At 35.7% G+C, this 12,919-nt stretch overlaps 1 pseudogene; it reads left to right on the forward strand.

Annotated features, from left to right (window-relative positions):
- The first annotated feature begins 3,891 nt into the window (after nt 1-3,891).
- Nucleotides 3,892-11,729, forward strand: LOC103990998 (probable galacturonosyltransferase 13; annotated as a pseudogene).
- The last annotated feature ends 1,190 nt before the right edge of the window (nt 11,730-12,919 follow it).

A 12,919-nucleotide genomic window follows, 5' to 3' on the forward strand; every position in this document is an offset into this window, starting at 1 on the left:
TGACTTGGAAGAATTCACACGCAATTTTGTCTAATAGGAACTCCAACCTCGGATCATATCCACCACACGGAATCCGTCCAATCTGAATACAGTGGTACGGATCTCTTCCTCGGATCGAGGAGTAGCAATATTGCAATACTATTCCCCACGAAACTATTGACTTAGAAAGGACTCGTACCTAATTTTGCCCGATAATAATGGGAGATCACTATTTACTGTCTCAATTAAAAAAATATGAATATTTTTAAATTACTCTTTGTAAATAGACATAAATAATTTTTTTTCTTATTCACCGAATGATACCAATAATAAGTAGGGTCGATAACAATGACATCAACGTCGATAGAGAGAGGTGTTAACACTGAGGATGAAATTAAGGATGACAAGAAGGAAAAAAAGACAAAAGCAATAATATTAAGGTTATAAAATAATAAAATAATATTATATTATTTTCTTAAAGGGATTATCAATAGCGAGGGGTTATCCATAGTAATAAAAGAACTACTAATGATAACCTTCTAATATTAAGGGTGAGTTTTTTTAAAATTAATCTTTTTAAATTTGAAATACCTTTTTCCTTTCATTTTCTTATGTATTGATCTATAGAATGAGTTGATATAGTTATAATATTTTTTACATTGTGTTACAATATTTTTAGTAATAAATTTTATAAAAATATTATGTTTATAATGTATTTACACAACATCATAATATTTTCAATAATTTTAAGTTATAAGGTCATTTAGTCCAACATTGATCGAGGAGTATGAGAGCGAAGGGCTCATAACTTTGCCATGTCTCTTTTACTCTCAAAAGTATTTTTTGAAACTCAAATATTTTGAAAAGGATAAAATTGTGCGAGTACACTCATCGTCCAAAGCGGATAATTTCTTATAAACCTAATAAGTAGCTTAAGATACTTCTTGTATTAGAAAAAAAAAAGAAAAAAGAAAAAAAAGCGAGCTTTAGGGATTCAGGGGTGCCTTTAAAAAAGAAAAATCCCAAAAAAGAAGTTTTTCCTGCGAATTCGCCCTAATAATAACTCCAACCTGAGAGCCACCGAGATAGACTCATTCTTGGCCGTCCGATCTAAAAACAGCGGTACGGATCCCGTCACCAACAGGTTACGGAAAGGTAACTTTTGGAAATGGGCTACACATTTTGTTGTTTCTTTCGTTGGCCGATTCGTTTGTGTCTCCGAATTAGTGCTATAGAAATTTTTAACCAACTTTAAAGCTTGATCGTATGATTATCCAAATATTGAGTGCAAGTAAGGATTACGAGAAAAGTGAGTAATAATAAGTTTGGCTTTCTAATAGGCTCAATGGCTTTCTTGACAAGTAGGCCTTGTTTCGATCTAATATCAACTCAAATTGACCCAAAATGATCTCAATCAAGACTTTAACAAATCAACCATATATCCTGCACATTTACGAAGCTTTCGGCACGTTGTACTCTCTTTTGTTATCTCGTCCGATCTTTCAGCACTTCGTCCGAACCATCAGCACATCGCCCATTCTATCGTTATGCCGACTTTTTCACGACATCTAATCTTTCGATGCAATATCCGATGCTTACGACACGATGCCTAAGCCTATAGCATGAAGTTTGATCTCCGACACATTGACCAATCCTTTGGCTCGATAGTTGGCCCTTCGATGTTCCAAGTCCATGATCGAAGTATTTTCTGCGTCACTCATCTCAAAAACATATTTAGTCCAATAAACTCATCAATTGATTTCATTATCAGAATTCGTGATTCAACAAAGTCATACTTCTTACTCGTAAAGGTAAGACTACGTAGATTGACCCTTCCGAAATCCTGCATTAGAAGGAGCCTCAGCGCATTACTTTAGGTTTACTGTTATATCTTATCTGATAGAGTTCTAGTTCTTTTTCATCACCATTTGTTTTATGATTTACTTCCTATTCGTTTGCTATCATTAGTTTTATGGCATGCTTCTTGTACTTGTGCTCATAGTTCAACAAAAAAAAAAAAAAATATTGATGAATCATTTATACTTGTATTTTTCTCCCCTAGTTCAACATCATGTTGTCCAGGTTTTAATACTGCTTGTGTTGATATCTCTGTCTTCTTCATTCGATCACTGATTCCTTTTGAAGGTGAGCACTAGGACTCCTTTACCAGGCAATAGGCAACATCATGTGAAGCCTGGACTTTCTGGCTAAAACCCTTTGGATTCTGTTTCTGACTCGGAACTTGACCTAAACAGCAAGCCCACTAAATCTTTGCGGTCAACAAGTCAAAATTTAAGAACCATCAATTTGGCGATAATGAAGATCAAGGAATAGGGACAGCTTCTGCACCATCCTGGGGATTCTCAGATGCAAAAGACAGATACAAGTATGACTTTCGTGATTCAGGTGGCATTGAGAACCAATCAGTTCATGAATCGGAACATTATGCTGTGTACAAGGCTGAGGAGACCACAAATAAACTAAATGGCTGTCTGTCTAAGAATTGCTGAAGAAATTAGAGAAGATGCTTCAAAAACTCTTGTTATCTTGCATCAAACAAGGCGAGCGGATTACTACGACTCATCGAACTGCTGCCGACATTGAGCATGACCTTAGTAGGGTATGCTTTTCCCTGGTCGCATATTTAGTCACCATGATGCTAAATTAATTTAATGTAGGCATACCTAAATTAACTTGTAACTTGTGTTACATGATGTTGTAGATAAATTAATTTGCAGCACTACGGCAGCAATATTAGAATTAAACTGATATGTAGGTTGTGTTAGATGATCTTGTATGCTTTGCTTGCTCATAACCATCAAGTTATAAGGTCAATCGTTGAATTTAAGTTGATAATCACAGAACAAAGTGCCATTTTCTGTGGAAGGTTGTCACACACTTGTGGGATAAGAAGATATGCAGACAGAGTTCATTGTCCTGTTGGGGATGTAACAAAGCATCCACCTACTAAATTACAAAAAAGCAAAAAAATAAGATAATGATAACCTTCTCATTGGGTGAGCTAAATAAAATTCACTGATTTTTCTGAGAAGAAGCAATGGGTCATTTGAGCATACTGCAAATGTGTCGCTTGGATCTTGTCGTACAAGTTAAGAGGTGGCATGGAAGTGTTCTTGCTCCCTTCTCACCGCTTCACCCTCTCTTGTTCTCTCTTCCCAAGATTCTTGTTATGCTTCTCGAAGAGCATATGGTCTTCTTCTTCTTCTTCTTCTTCTTCTTCTTCTTCTTCTTCTTCTTCTTCTTCTTCTTCTTCTTGCCTTGGTTGTTTTAATATCACAATGGAGAAAATCTCAACAAACAATACTTTTTTGTTTTCATACAATAATATTATATAAAATTAAAATGCTGAGAGGGTTATGGTGGAATTATTTTTGAGATACTATACCAACAACAACAAAGTTATAACTTCCAACGAAAGAGTCAAACAGAAGAAAAAACAAAAACATGAGAAAATTGGGATTAGAGTCGAATATAATTTCACATTACAGATTGTCTCGCTACCGTCTTCCATTACAGTGACGATGGGATTTGCATGAGCTAGTAGTGCCAGAGCTAAAGCTAGCTGCATTCATGTTCGATGGACGTAGATTGCAACTACAGATGATAATGATCTTTAAATTCTATTCTAAGTAGATCCTGCATGGCATGGACCCCATTGGAGAATTAGAAATGCGATCTCTCAGTGCATGTTTGACCTCTCATACATGCATGTATACATACACATACTGTATGAAATTTATCCATTTTTTTAATAATATTAAAATAAGAGGGAAAATAATATTATATATATATATATATATATATATATATATATATATATATATATATATATATATATATATCCAAGGAACAGAAATTGGAATTTGTTACGAGACGCTCCAATTCCTTCCCCTCACCTCTCTCTCTCTCTCGCTCTCTCTCTCTCTCTCCATTTCTTGGACACCAAAGATCTCGGTGCAATATTTCTTGGACACCAAAGCCAAGAACGAGCACCGATTCTTCTCTTCTCGTCCTGATTCCGATCCGAAACCCAATGCCGGATCATGAACAGCTCCTACGATCAAATCTTGTAGCTGCCGGTAGCGCGATCTCCGCCTCTGAATCCCTCGGCGATTTGGTAGCGCGTTCTTTTGCTTAGAGGCGTCGGAATCTGGTGTCGCCGGCGCTGCCACGTGGACGGAGGCAGCTGGCGCGGCGGCGTCGGCTACGACGACGATGCAGGTTAGGTTCTCTCTTGGCACGAGAGGCATCAAGGTATTGAGCAGCAATGGTTCCTCGACTTGATGAAGGTGAAAGCTGCCGCGCGTTACTTCTCCAACCGGACCATCTTTTACACCGTCCTCGCCCTGGCCTTCCTCTTGCCGTTTGTCTTCATCCTTACCGCCGTCGACACTCTCGAGGGCGTCAACGATTGCTCTTCCTCGGGTAGGTTTCGGAAACCCCTTCTCGTGGGTCTTGAATTGGTTGCATTTCGATATCTTGGATTGGTTACGCCGGCGCTAAAGGATCTGACGTCGCAAGATTGGATGATTTGCATTTGGAATACTGAAAACACGTCATTCACATGATTCTATATTATACTTGCTGATTGCTAATCTGATTATTGGTGATTGTTGCCCCTTTGATCCGTTTTGGTCAATCTTGAAATTTTATTGCCTGTTGTTACGCTGACATATATATTTTCCCACCTTTCTCTCTGATTGACAAGTTAGTAATTCCGATACCTCACTCCATATCCAGGATTCGGTATAGGTCTAATGGTGGTGTTGCTTCGTGATATAGTTTCTTAGGTTGAACATTAGGTTTATTACATTGTCAATTTTAGGCTCTTTTTATACTTGACCTGATTAAATCTTTTCAACGATCCTTTAGTCGAATTTTGATGGGAATTGCTTATCCTTTTACCAGAACACAATTGATTGTTATAGGTGTTTTTACTTTCTAAGATCTCGCGAATTGATTTTTATACTAGTTTAGCAGTTGTGCATATGCATGGTTTTCTTTTCTTTTCTTTTTCACTTTTTGTGTGTGCATGGGCATAGTTTTCTTATTTTTCTTTTTTTTTCGTGCGTTTGGTGGAGCTCCCTTCTTCCCAGCTGAACAGTTGAGACTGTTCCATATCTTTCCTTTCTCCATATTTTTCTTCTTTTATGTATTTTCGTATTAGTTTTTGCAGGGTTAGCGTGGTCCCAATCAGGAACTTTTTTTGTACTCCCTACATATTTCTGAACTGTCACTGGATTAGCTATGTATGTTTTTCGTTAACTTCATGAGCTAATAGCTTGTCCATTTTCTTATTTCTTTGATGATTTTGTTAAGTAGCACCTATGGAGGTGCATGCCCTTTTAGTTTCAATTGTTTATTCTCAATTGATTTTTTGTTATGTTGTTTAAATTTTTTTTGTCTTCTCGATAGCATTCCTTTATAGCCAATTTTTTGCTATATTTTAGTTTCCATTACCAGTGCAATTTTAACATTGTGCTCTCTTTTAATTTTCATTTAAACATCTACCTTGCTGTCTTAGTTATCAAACTTATGCGTGCTGCTGTTTGTTTGAGATATTACTTTTTGCATTGATCTTTCCTCAACTGTCACTTTAAAGGAAATTCCACACGGAAACTCTGTTAACTTTGTTAGAAGTAAGGCTTGCTTGGATATTTTGTTCGTTCAGCATTATCCTTCATCATATGTGGCATCTTATCAGATTTTAAATCTGTGTTTCATATATATATGTTTTTCCTTATCTAAATTCTGCAGTGCTTACCAGCATTTCCTCATCCTTTTTTTTTTCTTTCAGCCGCCTGGATTTTGCCATGAAGTTGGTTACCATACTTCATTTGAAATTCAGACAATATTCACAAATGATGTTAATCGTGCTCTTAAGCAATCTGACAATGTTTGCATTGGAGCATCTTGTTTCGTTCTCCTATCATATCTACATAATTACTTGTATTGATATTTGGATTTCTATGTTTTGCAATTAGCTGTTGTCTCCACCTGTTTGCTATGGATTTCTCTTTAACCTGCTACTTGCAACATCTCTACTGCTTTACTCCAGCTGGGTTTCCTTGAAGATATGCCACAAGCATGTCCATATAGTGAATGGACACAAAAATTTAAGAAGATTATACCAAGCACCTAATTAGTTCCACTTTTCTGATTCTAATTTTTTGTTGCTGAAGAACATAATTTGAATGCAACGCTTATAGCTTTGACAAATATACATCAATTTTGTTGGTAATATTTTGTTTGTTTCAGATTGTTTGAGGAGGCGGCTAGGTCCGAGTTTTCTTGGTTGGAGTGGTGATGATTCCACGGTAGTGTTTTCTATTCTTTGCGATTTGAGTTGATGATTCATGGATAATTATCTCTTTCGTGAAGACGACGTCTTACATAGAATCACATGAATGCATTTACAGAAGCTTGTTAAAGAATTGTACAAGATACTTGAACAAGTAAACTCTCTGGATATTCCGGACAGTGAGAAATTTCCAGAATCTTTCAGTGAGTTTCTGTCTGACATGAAAGACAAAGAGTATGATGCCAAGAAATTTGCCATAAGACTAAAAGCGATGGTATGCTATTCATTATTCCTTTGTTTGTTACATTCCTTCCCAGAACAAAACTAAAGATGTTCAGCAAATCTAATCTTGCTGGATTAATTGGCCATTGAACTTTTGTGCTTTTAGATTCATCATATTAATGTAATTTTTATGAGATTATCCAGAGGAAAGTTATACTGCTTGTCATTCTTTGCAGGATTATCAGAACTATTCTTTGTTTCATTTTTCTTCTTTTGAAGATTTTATATTTTTGTCTTTTGTTTCTTCTTTAGATGTTGGGGTTCTCATTAGCCCTTGTGAATCTCTTCCTTGTTTATCTTTATTTAGTATGAGATACCTCCTCAATACCTATTTTGTAATGGACCTTCAAGCATGGATTCTTTGGATGATTTTTCATATTATATTCCCATATTGGTATTCATAAAATGTTTCTATGTTTAAGGTACAAATTTAAACGAAATAGTCTTTTTGTCATATTTCAAGAATGAATTTTTCGTATATTCTATATTCTGAATAAACTGTTTCTCTGTGTGTTTATTTTCTTTCAAGTCATTGAATGGAATATTAGCAATGTTTTTGTTATGGGCAGACAGTCTCTACTAGTTTTTACCTTTGAGATGTCCATCAATAATATATGTTTAGATGATCTTTGCATTAATTCTCCTCATGAACTACTAGATCAACCCTACCCTACCTATATAAACATACATGAAATGTACAAGAATAGATAAGAGTACGTAAAAAATGCATTTGCATTTTACAAGTGTCAACTGACTTGATATATAATACTGAATATTATCATCAATTTACTGCTATCATCCAACACAATGTTGAAACTTACATGATCATTGCATAAGTCCATGATCTTTGAAGGTACTTATGTGATTCTTATTTTAGAATTTATTGTCTAATCCAGCACAACTAAAAACTACCAGATCTACCTTCTTCAAGTTAGATGTTGTCTGTTCATAAGAAAAGTTACATGGTGTCTGCATTTTTGTCACAGGCACCAACAATGTGAGAGTTAGGTGAATCCTCTGTAGGGCCTTAGTGGATTGGGTTTGAAACCGAGCAGATCTGGGATGGAGAAGTCCTGTGTATATCCATGTCAACTGTTTACATATAATTGATATTCCTGTCAAGACTGAACTGGCATGCCTTTAACATCCATGTGACTGCATTTAATATTCTTTAGCATATCCATAATAAAAGTGATGTTTTTTTTAGATTTAGTTTAGAAAATATTGCAATTCTCAGAGCCAGAAAAAGTTCAAAGTTTCTTTCATTAATTGAGTTATTAGATTTAGAAATCCTAATAAAGACTTTTCTTTTCATCTGACTAAATAATATTTTTATCTGATCAGGTATTATTTTCTTTTTATTTTCACATAAATGTGGTCATTTTCATCTATTTTTATTTTGTAGATAAAAATGCTAGTCCTTCTCCGATCCAATCATTAAGAACTTATTTTGGGTGGTTTTCTAATTCTGACTTGTATGTCCTTTGCAGATTGAAAATATGGACAAAGAAGTTAAAAGATCAAGACTGGCAGAACAACTGCACAAACATTTTGTAGCAACTTCTATTCCAAAAGGCATACATTGTCTCACATTACGCTTGACTGATGAGTATTCATCCAATTCCCGAGCACGTAAACAGTTGCCAGCGCCAGAGTTGCTATCTTTGCTCTCTGATAACTCTTGTCACCATTTTGTTCTAGCCACTGATAACATTCTTGCAGCCTCTGTTGTGGTCACCTCGGTCGTAAGATCTTCATTGAATCCTGGAAGGGTTGTTTTCCATGTCATAACTGACAAGAAAACCTATCCGGGTATGCATGCATGGTTTGCCTTGAATCCTCTTTCCCCTGCTATAATTGAGGTGAAAGGTGTTCACCAGTTTCACTGGTTAAGGAGAGAAAGTATACCTATTCTTAAAGCTATTGCAAATTACCATGGTGTTAGAAATCACTATCATGGAAATCATATCGTGGGAACCAATGTTAGTGAAAATCCAAGGGTCTTCGCTTCTAAACTGCAGGCAAGGAGTCCAAAATATATATCTCTGCTCAACCATTTGCGCATATATCTGCCCGAGGTAAATTAGTCTATGTTTCTGAGATCCTTTTACTTTGATATATTTTCTACGGTTGAACCAATGATTCTGGAGAACCAATGTTGTAGTAAAGGAAAAAAGAAAGCTTTTCTACAGTTCAAAACTTAAAGCGATTTTATGAAAAATGTTAATAATATGCTCTTTCTAACCTTTTAAACAGATATTTCCAAACCTAAACAAGGTGGTGTTTCTGGATGATGATGTCGTTGTTCAACGTGACTTGTCACCACTATGGCTGATTGATCTTTCTGGAAAAGTAAATGGTGCTGTAGAAACTTGTAAAGGTGAAGATACGTGGGTGATGGCTAAGAGCTTCAGGACGTATTTCAACTTCTCTCATCCCCTCATAGCTGATGAATTGGATCCTGATGAATGTCCATGGGCATATGGGATGAATATTTTTGATTTGAATGCTTGGAGGAAGACGAACATCAGAGAGACATACCTTTTATGGGTGATGGAGGTAGTATTTGAACTCCATTGCCATCTCATCGTTTGTCTTCATCTGTCTTACTTTCCTTATACAAAGGAACATTAAGATTCTTTCTCTTTTCATATCTCATTGAATTTTACTCCATGTTGCTCACCAAACAAGTCTATAAATTTAGTTTAATTAACATTATGATTATTCTTGTTATCCTTCATAGAATGTCGACTAAATTTGGTTATCTTGGTACATATGGTTGGTGCTAATTTTGCAAGAAAGCATTTTATGGTAAGTGAAGACAAATGATCCTAGTAACATGTTGATATAAACATAAGGAGTTATTGACAGTTATATGGTCCGCCATGCTTTAGTTGGAATATTAGACAGTTAAGAAACAACATGTATAAAAAAGTTAGTATTATTGGGATGTGGAGATTGAGATGGATTATCAGAAAGGAAAAAAATATATAGGAAATTCACATTTATGAACAATTGGGTGTAGCTCCAAAAGAAAATAAGAAAAAATATTTTAAATGATATAGACATGACCAAGACGGATATATGGAAGTCCTAGTTAGACAAGATGAATCAATTAAGATTAGTGATATGTGCGGAGATCATGAGAGATGTTAAAATGGCCCCTTAATTTTTTTAAAAAATATGCTCTTAGTTTTAGTACATTGGCCCCAAATAGGGCTCAATGGGTGAGAAGATTCATGTAGTCGATCACAATTTAATGTGACATCATGACTAGTTATATGTAGGTTGATATAATGAGCCAATAGTAAGGTGACACTTGTTTATCAAACTTCTTACAGTTGTAAAGAAATTTATGGGAACTTGTACAAAGTATCATATGTCCTTCAGTTCTCTTCCAACTTTGGTTGAGCACTATGCTTTCTCTACCTTGCTGTAGGCTGCAGGCCTACATTTATATATGTTGTTCTCTATGTACTATCTGCCCCTTCCTTCAATTAGTTAATGACTGTATGGTGCATGGTTCTGTTATGTACCACTTGATTGTGCCGGTCTGTTGACCTATCGGCTCGACAATATGAACTCACTCCCGATACCATGTATACTCAAGTCTTAAAAAAATTCTATAATATATGCTGGCATACTGTGTGTATCGGTATGTACCGGACTCGTACTGGTCCTTACAGTATTCTGGCACATACAGGATCCACACCGGTCACTACAATACACCGGCACATAATGGACTTGTATAAATCCAATACAAGGTCAAATCATGATATAGTGGATATGCCAAGTTATTGATGTAAACCCAGAGATATTATTATTATGAAGGATGAACAAAGATGTTATGCAAAATTATATTTGATTTATCCCCCACTAGGAATTGCCAAAACATTTGACTGTTGACTCAATCCTAATGCAGGTTTTGATTTTAATTTTTATAACTGGGATAGGTTTGGGGCCTGCCTTAGCTGCTACTTTCCATAAAATTTCTGTGTTGGCCAGCTAGGATCAGTACAAGTAAAAAAAAAGCAGATTATCAATATGCTATATGATGGAACTACTTGAGGTGTTCCATGATTGCCCATGTATTTATCGTCCGATACAATTTTTGAATGCTTGATTGCTCTTTGTCAGTATTGGCAATACCCAATTCGTATTTTCCCTTCTGACCTGCAGTATATAAATGATCAAATGCTTAAACTGATTATTTTCATAAGTAAAGGCTTTCTAGATGTGTCAATGGCATATAAGTTACTGTTTTATCGGGCATCGCTGCTAACTTTTATCTCCTTTTTTTTTTTTTTTGGCAGAATCTAAAATCCAGTGTGACGCTGTGGAAGCTTGGAACACTGCCACCAGCCCTGATAGCATTCAGAGGTTATGTGCATCCTATAGACTCATCATGGCATATGTTAGGTTTGGGCTATCAGGAGATGACAAACACAGATAGTGTGAGGAAGGCTGCTGTAATTCACTACAATGGACAGTGCAAACCATGGCTAGAGATTGGATATAAGCACCTCCAGCCATTTTGGACGAGGCATGTAAACTATACCAATGACTTCATAAGGAGCTGTCATATCTTGGAGCCTCAAGAACGACACGAAAACTGGATGGCATAAACAATATCCGAAGACAACGTGATGACTCATAATTCACTCAAGATATTAGCAACCACTGATTAAATCAAGAATTCAGTTACCTTAGCAACGCAATCAAAATGGGATATACTTCTCATTGGCCTGTTTGAGTTACTTCTGCAACATGGAAGATTCTAACTATTTTTCAGGATAGTAATCAGTATTTCTCATATTGAAGGTGCTTCTTCAAAGTACTCTGGAGGGTGTATTACCCTGTTTTGGAACAAATGATGCTCTTATAGTGGTGGAACATCTGATTGCATGACCAGTACATACTGAAACCAGGATTATTTTGTCCTGTGAGGCATGCAGATTTTCTTTTCCTCTCTCTTTTTTTTTTTCAAGTCTTTGTATTAGTTTTTCTCAACCTTTTCTGGTTCTTTACTTGTCCTCTAAATTTAGAGGACATGCATATTAACTACACAGTAACCCATTTTCCATATTGGGAAACTTTAGGATGTCTTCATGAGATATTGAAATGTGCAGTTAATTCTTTTTGCATATATTCCGTTGACTATATTGTCCACTTATCTTAATGTCAGTTGTCTGTTAAAATGCGATCAATCCATATTTTTCTTCTTCCAAATTGATCAGATTTAGGATTGCAGCCTCCTAAATCTGTTTCTTACCAAATGATATCCAAACAAAAATGATGGAAAAGAAAATAAGAATGTTGACAATTAAAAAAAAAAAAGACAGGGATCAATTATTCTATAGAAGCATAAGAACAATGATATCCATCTAATAATAATAATAGATACCATCAACCAAAACAAAGAGAGTCATGTAACTCCTGAGAAGTTCAATGATTAGGAATAGCTGGTGAATAATTCAACCTCTTATTGCTACTCTAATACATGGAATCCAATTTTAGGCAGAAACATAGATCTGAAGTAGAGCCAAAGCGCTGCATGTTCTTATACTCTCATTTGACTCGATTGTTTTCTAATTTGAACTCCCATTAGAAATGGATTGTTTTAGGGTCCATTGATCATTGATGAAGTTTTCTTTTTCTTTTTTCTTTTTTCTTTTTTTAATACAAAGGAAGGAATATAGGTATGAAATTTTCCATGTTAATTCATAATGGGCCATCAAAACAATATACTGACCTGACCTTGTAAAACAATATAGTCACCATCTCTCACATCTATCGAAACCAGTGATCATAATAAAAATGCCTGTTGTAGTATTGTAAAGAGAAATTTAATGTTTTCATATGATTGATTAATCATTCTTCTTTGCTTACTAGTTCATGAACTCCTAAAATTAATGTGCAGGTCATTCAAGTTATTAAAGCACATATACTATATAATCCTTCAGCTATTCACATCCTTTTTAGATTCAAAAGGATACTATGATGTAAAGGATCAAAGAGAATCCTTCCGCCTATAATTTGAAGTATGCTGCTCAGTGCCACAGTCTTGAAGAAGAGATGGTTGAATGCTTTGGATGCAACACAGCCTTGGATTTCTGGCAAAACCAAAACAAGTATTATCACGCTTGAAATCGCAAACATGAGAATGGTAAACATAATTGCACTCCATCTACTCGTATGAGCACATCCCCAACCCTTTTGAAGTCACTTTTCCAGATCGACTTTTAACAGTCAGGACCGAAGACAGTAAATAAAGAATGGTTGCAGATGCTACTGCCTCGGTGGTCGTAGTAGAAGAATGAGAGGTGGGGGCAGTCG

The sequence above is a fragment of the Musa acuminata genome, chromosome BXJ1-7 (assembly GCF_036884655.1).
Source record: "Musa acuminata AAA Group cultivar baxijiao chromosome BXJ1-7, Cavendish_Baxijiao_AAA, whole genome shotgun sequence".
Taxonomy (NCBI): Eukaryota; Viridiplantae; Streptophyta; class Magnoliopsida; order Zingiberales; family Musaceae; genus Musa; species Musa acuminata.